Source organism: Palaemon carinicauda, chromosome 36 (genome assembly GCF_036898095.1).
Source record: "Palaemon carinicauda isolate YSFRI2023 chromosome 36, ASM3689809v2, whole genome shotgun sequence".
NCBI lineage: Eukaryota > Metazoa > Arthropoda > Malacostraca > Decapoda > Palaemonidae > Palaemon > Palaemon carinicauda.
In genome coordinates, this window is record NC_090760.1 from 44907186 (window position 1) to 44914685 (window position 7500).

A 7500-nucleotide genomic window follows, 5' to 3' on the forward strand; every position below is an offset into this window, starting at 1 on the left:
TGTCCGGTAGGCTGGAGATTCTGAGTCGAGTTGTTGCTCATGTGCCAGGTCCTCGTAGTCAATGGCAAGGTGGACGGCGTTTATTTCTATCTGGGAGAGGGTGTCGGATTTTTCTTTCCTGCTATGTATTGGAGTGTGCATCCAAATTCTGCGATGGCGGCGATAAGTCTCTGTTGACGGGCTGACCAGGCATCACCAGTCTTTGTGAAGGCATGGACAAGTGGTTGGTGGTAAGTTCGAATGGTGAAAGGGGTTGTATAGACTGCAAGGAGCTCTAGGTCGAAAGTACTGTATTTTTGCTCGGCACCATTGAGTTTTTTGCTGAAGAAGGCAATAGGCTGCGGGGTGCCGTTGACCACTTGTTCTTAAGCTGCTCCGCAGGCTGTGTTGCTGGCGTCAGTGGTCAGCTGCAGGGGTGCTCCTAGGATGACGAAGGCCAACGCTGTAGCTTTGGTGAGGGATGCTTTCCTCTTTTAAAATGCTGACTGCTGTTCTGCGTTCCAGGACAATGATTTCGATTTACCCCTTAGGACATCGGTCAGTGGCGCTTAGATACCTGCAATGTTAAGGATAAAACACCTATAATAATTAACCATTCCGAGGAATTCATGAAGTTCTTTGATGGTTTTTCATGGTGGGAATTCTTCTATCCCCTTGCTTTTTTTTTTTTGTTATTTTAGGGGACGTACGCCTTCGTTGGAGATTTTGTGACTCAGAAAGTTGAAGGAATTGGAGTCAAAACTACATTTGTCAAACCATACGATTAGCCCATTGTCCTGGAGTTGACGGAGAGCAGTTTGAACATGATGAAGATGTTCGTCTTGCAATTTTAAAAATATCAGGAGCAAAATGGCAAGTTCCCAAGGATGTTGTCCATCAGACGTTGGAACGTCGCCCCAGCGTTCCTGAGTCCGAAAGTGGAGTATGCGAAGACGTAGGTGTCGAAGGGGGTGATGATGGCCATCTTTGGAATGTCGTCTGGGTTGACAGGGACCTGAAAATAGGATTTTAAAGGATCCATTTTAGGTTTGGTGACGAGGTTAAGGCGTCTGTAATCTCCGCACGGATGCCATGTCCTGTCTGATTTTCTGACAATGTGGAGAAGAGAGGCCCATGGGCTAGAGGCCTTCTGCATACGGCCATTCTTTCCATCTCCTGGAAAAACTGTTTTGCGTTGTGGAGTTTGTTAGTTGGTAGGCGGCGGAACTTTGCATGTGTTGGCGGGCAGCTCATTGTTATGTGGTGGTAGATGCCGTGCCTAGCAGAGGATGTTGTATCTGTGGGTAGAAACAGAGTGAGCAGCGGGCATTAACAGGCCCAGGGTTAAGGCTGTGGATTGGAATGATTCAATATTTATTAATCTTTTCTGGGCGATGACAACAAGGACTCCGTGATGGTCTAGAAAATCTGTTCCCAGGATAGGGTTTGTAACATCGGCGATAATAAAATTCCATGTGAAAGGCCTTTGTAATAAGCAGAGTTTCGTCTATTTCGTCATGTAACTCTTTATATGTGTGCTGTTGGCTGCTGTAAGGCTTGTTGAAGAGTGAATTGGTTGGTTCTTTTTGGCTTTTGTAGGCGGCAATATGGAGTGGGTGGCCCCGGTGTCAACCAGGAGTCTTTTGTTTAGTAGGCCGTCTTTGATGTAGAAGGCCGTGTTCGTGGGGGTGAAGATTGCGGCCACTTTACAAAGTTTTGCATCTTTACTGAACCCTTTATGGTAGAAATACCATAGTGGTTCGTGGTTGCTGTAGTTTGGCCTTTTGATGGCGGTGCAGGTTTGGTCTGAGGTGGAATCTTCCGCTGATACTTTGCTGATGGTGTTGGTTGCAGCGAGGTTTGAGGCTTGAGCCACATCAAAGAGATGCTGCGCTCTCCTAATGAGGTCGTTTGTTTCCAGCTGGTGGGGTTGCGGGAGTTGGATCCTGACTTCTGGTGGAAGGCGATGTGGGAAGATTTCTCTGTCTAGATCGATCTTCCTTCTGTTTCCGTCTGCGTCTCAGCTGGGGAGGAAAATTAAATTCTGCAGTTCTTCCTATGCTTCTGTCGGAGATTGGTCCCCAAGGAGTTGCTGCATTAGGTCGAAAATTCTGTGGGCACGTTCAGGTACGGGTGAAGAGGAGAGCTCTATTAGTTTTGCCCGAACTTCTATATATGATGGATGACATGCCCGGGACTCGATCCATTGTGCCAACCTGTCAAAAACGTCTTCTGATAGTGCTGACAGTATGAGGTTGGCAAGGTCGATCTCCCGGGTGAGTCCCGTGATGCGAAATCGAACGCCTCCCCGGATCAGCCATGTGAGACGTTTTTGTGTGAGAATGGCGGGAGCTTGATGTTCGCCAGGTTGGCGTGTTGTTCAGTGGGTAAGTTCACAGGTGGGTTGGATACTGTGGTCTTGTCGGCCACGAAACCAGTAAACTGGTTGGTAGGTATCGGAAAATTGTTTTTTCTTCACCAAAACGCTCGTTAGAGTGACGTATTTAGTCCGTCAAAGGTGGTCTCATTAAACCTCAAGATCCAAAACACTAAAGCCAGTGCCGTTTTAAGTCCGCTAATAGAAAGGAGTGTCCAAGGGGTTTTCTGCTCTGGGGCCACAAATTGTCTGGGTACAGAGAGACAGTTTCCTAAACTGATAATTTATTGATGAGAGAGTCAGACTACTAAGAGACGTGCGGATGTATAAGTAGCACGGAAAAATGCATTAGGCGGATTAGCCAGGCTTAGGTTTAAATTTGCGTTTCTTTTGGTACAAAAATCATGGAATAATAATCTTAATATAAAATATACATATTTGATTATTGCATCAGAAGAAAGAGCGGAGAATTCCCAATTTACTGATACAGAAAAAAATATCTCTAATTCAAATACAAATGCATGAAATACATACAAAGGGTTCATAGACATAGAAACACACTTGTTGTAAAGTGTCCGTACAATATATATATATATATATATATATATATATATATATATATATATATATATATATATATATATATATATATATATATATATATATATATATATATATATATATATATATATATATATATATATATATATCTATCTATCTATATATATATATATATATATATATATATATATATATATATATATATATATATATATATATATATATATATATATATATATATATATATATATATATATATATATACTATTACAAACATACAGGTATAGTCAGGTAGCTAAACTCTGTATTTAGCTTAAAACATGGCTCGCTGCTGATTTCATGTTAGAATAGTGCAACAGGTGTTTTTTAAATGTCAATGCATGGGGAAGTCTAGTTCATCCTGTTGGCCATCGTAAATGTGGAGGGTACTGCAGCCATAACAGTTTCCAAGATGGCCGCCGTCAGACTTTGTTTTATTCACTCTGCAGGTTGTAATGGACGGAATTTTTTATGTTTGTGACAATTATACCATATTTCAACTCCAGAAACATGTTTATGCTGTTTAGTTTTGTTTTGGACCATAAAAATTCGTATTATTGCCAGTTGTATGATGAAAATGAAGAAAATGGGGTAAAAATTAAATGAGGATAAATTATCTGGAAAATAGACTTAGAAGAACAATCACTACGTGTATTGAAGGAACAAACAAACATTTCACAAATGCCTATTGAACTTGGACAGTAAATGGATTTCTGCAAAGGCTTTTACATCCACATGCTTGTGTGAACCCGTATCCATTACATGTACATTTGCAACGCCAAGTTGCACAAACTTCTCAACATTTGCATGTTGTGAGCTCCAAACAGAATGCAGTGATTGGCTTCCCAGTCATCAGTTGTGGCTGAAGCATCTCACTACCTTCTTTTACCACCAGTTCCCACCCACATTCCTCAGGCACAGGAAGATGCGGTTCAGCTTCCAAGGTTTTTCTCCACACTAGGGACTGCTAATGTGCGCGCCTGATGTGAAGAATCAAAGCGTCACAGGATGGAGGCAGATTCTCAATTGATTTGGTCAGGACAAGAAATAGATGACAACGAACTTTCTGGATGGAGTTTTCTTGGCTATTGGGAACATCGTACAGCTCGCAGACAAAGGACTCTGTATCAGCAATCACATTCTCATCTGGAAAGTCTTCCTTGCCGAGATTCTGCAGAAGCTGTGAGTTTTGTTGGAAGATAGCCCATGCAGAGCACTTTCCAATTCCAGCAAACTGGCTTGTACTATCCGAACCTGTTACAGCATGAAATGCGTGAAGTGATGCTCTCTGCTAATCTGTGTTGTTGATGGAATGAATAGGAACAAAGTGTTGTTTTTTAGGTGTTCCGGCTTTCATACGGAGAAAGTGGCTGAGCTGTGGCTGAGATAAAAGAAGGAGAAGAAGAACATCAGTGTCTTGGTTCACAGCAATAGTTTGTGGGTATCCCTGTTCACTTGCATCCTTCACATGGAGAAGAATCCTAGTATCCACCTCTTCATGCTCAGCAGACGACAACTTTGAGACTTTTCTCCCTGACAATGTCCACACTTTTGCAGGGTCCATGACTCCTCCGCTCAATACCAACTCCACTCCTTCTTGATTGCGGAACTTGTTTGCTAACTCTAGGCATAGAAAATTAGCTAAGCTGGCTTTCTTTTCATCTAAGGAGATGAATCTATCCCACTGCCCCATGGACTGACTACTTGTTTGCACATCGCGTCTGATTGCTTTATTGCCTCGTACTCTCTGACTTTGAGCTGTTGGCTTGATTATTTTCTTCCTGTACTGGTCAAAGGCAAGGTTAACCCTAGAACAACTGTTGGAAAACACGTGAGTGACATAATCAGCAAAAGCATCGGCCATTCGTCGAGAGTTTTATGCGTTCATCCTATTTCCTGGTGTCTGGATCATGGCCATTCCATAAATGACAGTGCATGTTTGTAATGGTTCAGGCGCAACATTGTGTGGCAAGCCTTGCTGGAGAATCTTGATAAGGTCTGCCTTTTTCTGAGGTAGATGCAGTCTGCCATCAGGCATTCCCAGAGAAAAAGGCACTGCACAAATCTCTTGCTCCCACATTTTGTTCATGTCAATATCTCTGCCTTTAGTACAACAGTTTTTTCCTTTCCGACATTGACTTTCACAGTGTATATGCTCTCAAATGTTTTAAAATTCTTTGATTTTATTCTGTTGTGAAAACCTGTTGTCTTCTTGATGAACCTGTTCTCCACAAACTCTGACACAATCTGCTTCCCTGTAACTTCAACATACAGAAGGTCATTCGTAACCAATTCACTTGCAATATTACCTGTTGTAATTGAGATCAGTTCTTGGGAATTGCAATCAAATGGATTGTGAATCTCGAACAGGTCAATGAGCTTTTCCACATTAATTTGGTCTTGCTTCATTCTCGTGGAACCAAATTCTTTATGTGCAAATTCATGCTCATTATCGTCTTCTTCATTGCCCGCTACATTGAACATCGTCCTAGTATCTCTGGTTAGCTGAGCTCTCTCATTAAAAGTTAGGCTCCGTCTGTCACGGCCGGTGTTTGTTTTTGTAATCCCACCAGCCCTCCAGCAACCTTGCCAGCCTTGTTAACGCGTTCAATACCCTGGTCTTTAGGTATTTCGTTGAACTTGTGCTTTGTTTCTTTTGTTACAAAGTCTCCTGCAATAAAGCCTCTGTACACCTCTGGAACAGTTTTGGGTAGCATATGCATATCAGCGAGGAAACAGCTCCCCAGCGTGAGTAATAAAAATGATCAAATGCTCCAAACTAAGGCAGTATTTCAGAGAATGATGTAAGGATCCGGCCCCAGTCTCCCTCACGAAGAGAGCAAGTGAACCTCAGGAGGAATGAGATTAACTTCATGTAGGTTTTCCAATAACAAAAAGTGGCATTCTCTGAACAAGAATTCTCAAACTCACTAAACAGGACCTGCACCTCTTCAGTTTCTGACAAAAAGATCTTCAAGGGAGGAATTGATTTCTCTGTCATCTTTGTTGGCAAAGGTGTCTGAAACTTTCCCAATTCCAGAAATACAAATTGACACTACAACTTCACGAATCGGATTCTGTATATTCTTGTTTCAAAAGCGGTCATCAGGTACACGTGTCACGTGACCAACAAATGAATATATATAAAAATAACAAATAAAAAGAAATAAAACTCAAAAGCCATAATTAGATTTGATGAATAATAAAACATTTAGATAAGATAAAATCAAAATAAGAAATTACAGAATTTAACATAGAGCTAAACATACAAACATACAATCAAACTACACCCAATATCCAAGGTTATATGATACATCAAACGATCACCAAACACAACCGGAACACGACAATGAGCAAAGTTTGTAACAGGTCAACCACAGTCGAATCTGATTACTCTTATTAGTAAATATAACAAAGTTACCAACACACTTAGAATATCAAATACAATACAAAATTAAATTAATTTAATGAATACTAGTTCACAACAAGTATAAGCTAGGTTTAAAAATCTATGCACTGCATTTTGTATATTAAAGGTTCTAATTCTTAGCAATGTGAATTAGGAACCCCTACAAATTTTGTCACATTTTTTTGAAAAAATAACTTTTTTTGGAGAATATATGCATAAAGGTTTATCTTAATGCCAGAATCAACATATACACGATGAAAAACGTAGAAATTGACTCCAACTTTGTGAGTTTATTTCAATTAGAAGCTGAAATATGAAAAAACAAAAAAAAGTTTAGAAATTGGCGGCCATCTTTAACTGTCATGGCGGCCATACTATCCATATCTATAATTTCCACCAAGTGGATTCATATTTATCTGTATCTGAACAATCTATTTAGACTTGTTGGACTATTCTAACATGCAATCAGCAGTGTGTTACACATTTTCTGACTTTGTCATCCTGACTAGTATATAAAGTGTTGGATCATCTACTGTACATGATTATTTTTCTACTAACTTGTAATCAATGAGAGAAAAGACTTAGAAATAATATTCTTAGCAAGTTTCAACAAACGTTGGTCAATATAATCCTTAAACTTGAATATAATAATGCATTTTCTAAACGGTGACAGTGATCAACTATCTGTGGTGAACTCTAATATAGTATTCTCATGTAGTTATAGCCCCATAGATTAAGAATACGATCAGAAAGAATTAATGAATAAAACTTTCGATTTATTTTAAGTGTTATCATCAAATTCAAAAAGACTTGTGACCTTTACTGAAGATTTTAAAAATAGTTTCAGGGACAAGACACAAATGTAGAAAATATCGTTTTGTACCATGCGACTATTAATTAGGTTAAACGGCATATGAAATAATTATACTTGCCTCTTATTCATAAGCTTATCCAATCAGGAGCTGTCTAGTTGGATCCTTGAAGTAGTTTTTATTTCAATTATTGTTAAAGAAAATTACGACTCAAACACGTCTTGAAAAGAGAGTTATATGAATGCTTAGTGAAGGCGGAGAGAGAGAGAGAGATTCCGTTTTAAGCCAGTTTCGATACAGAGCATTAAAACACACGTCCACAC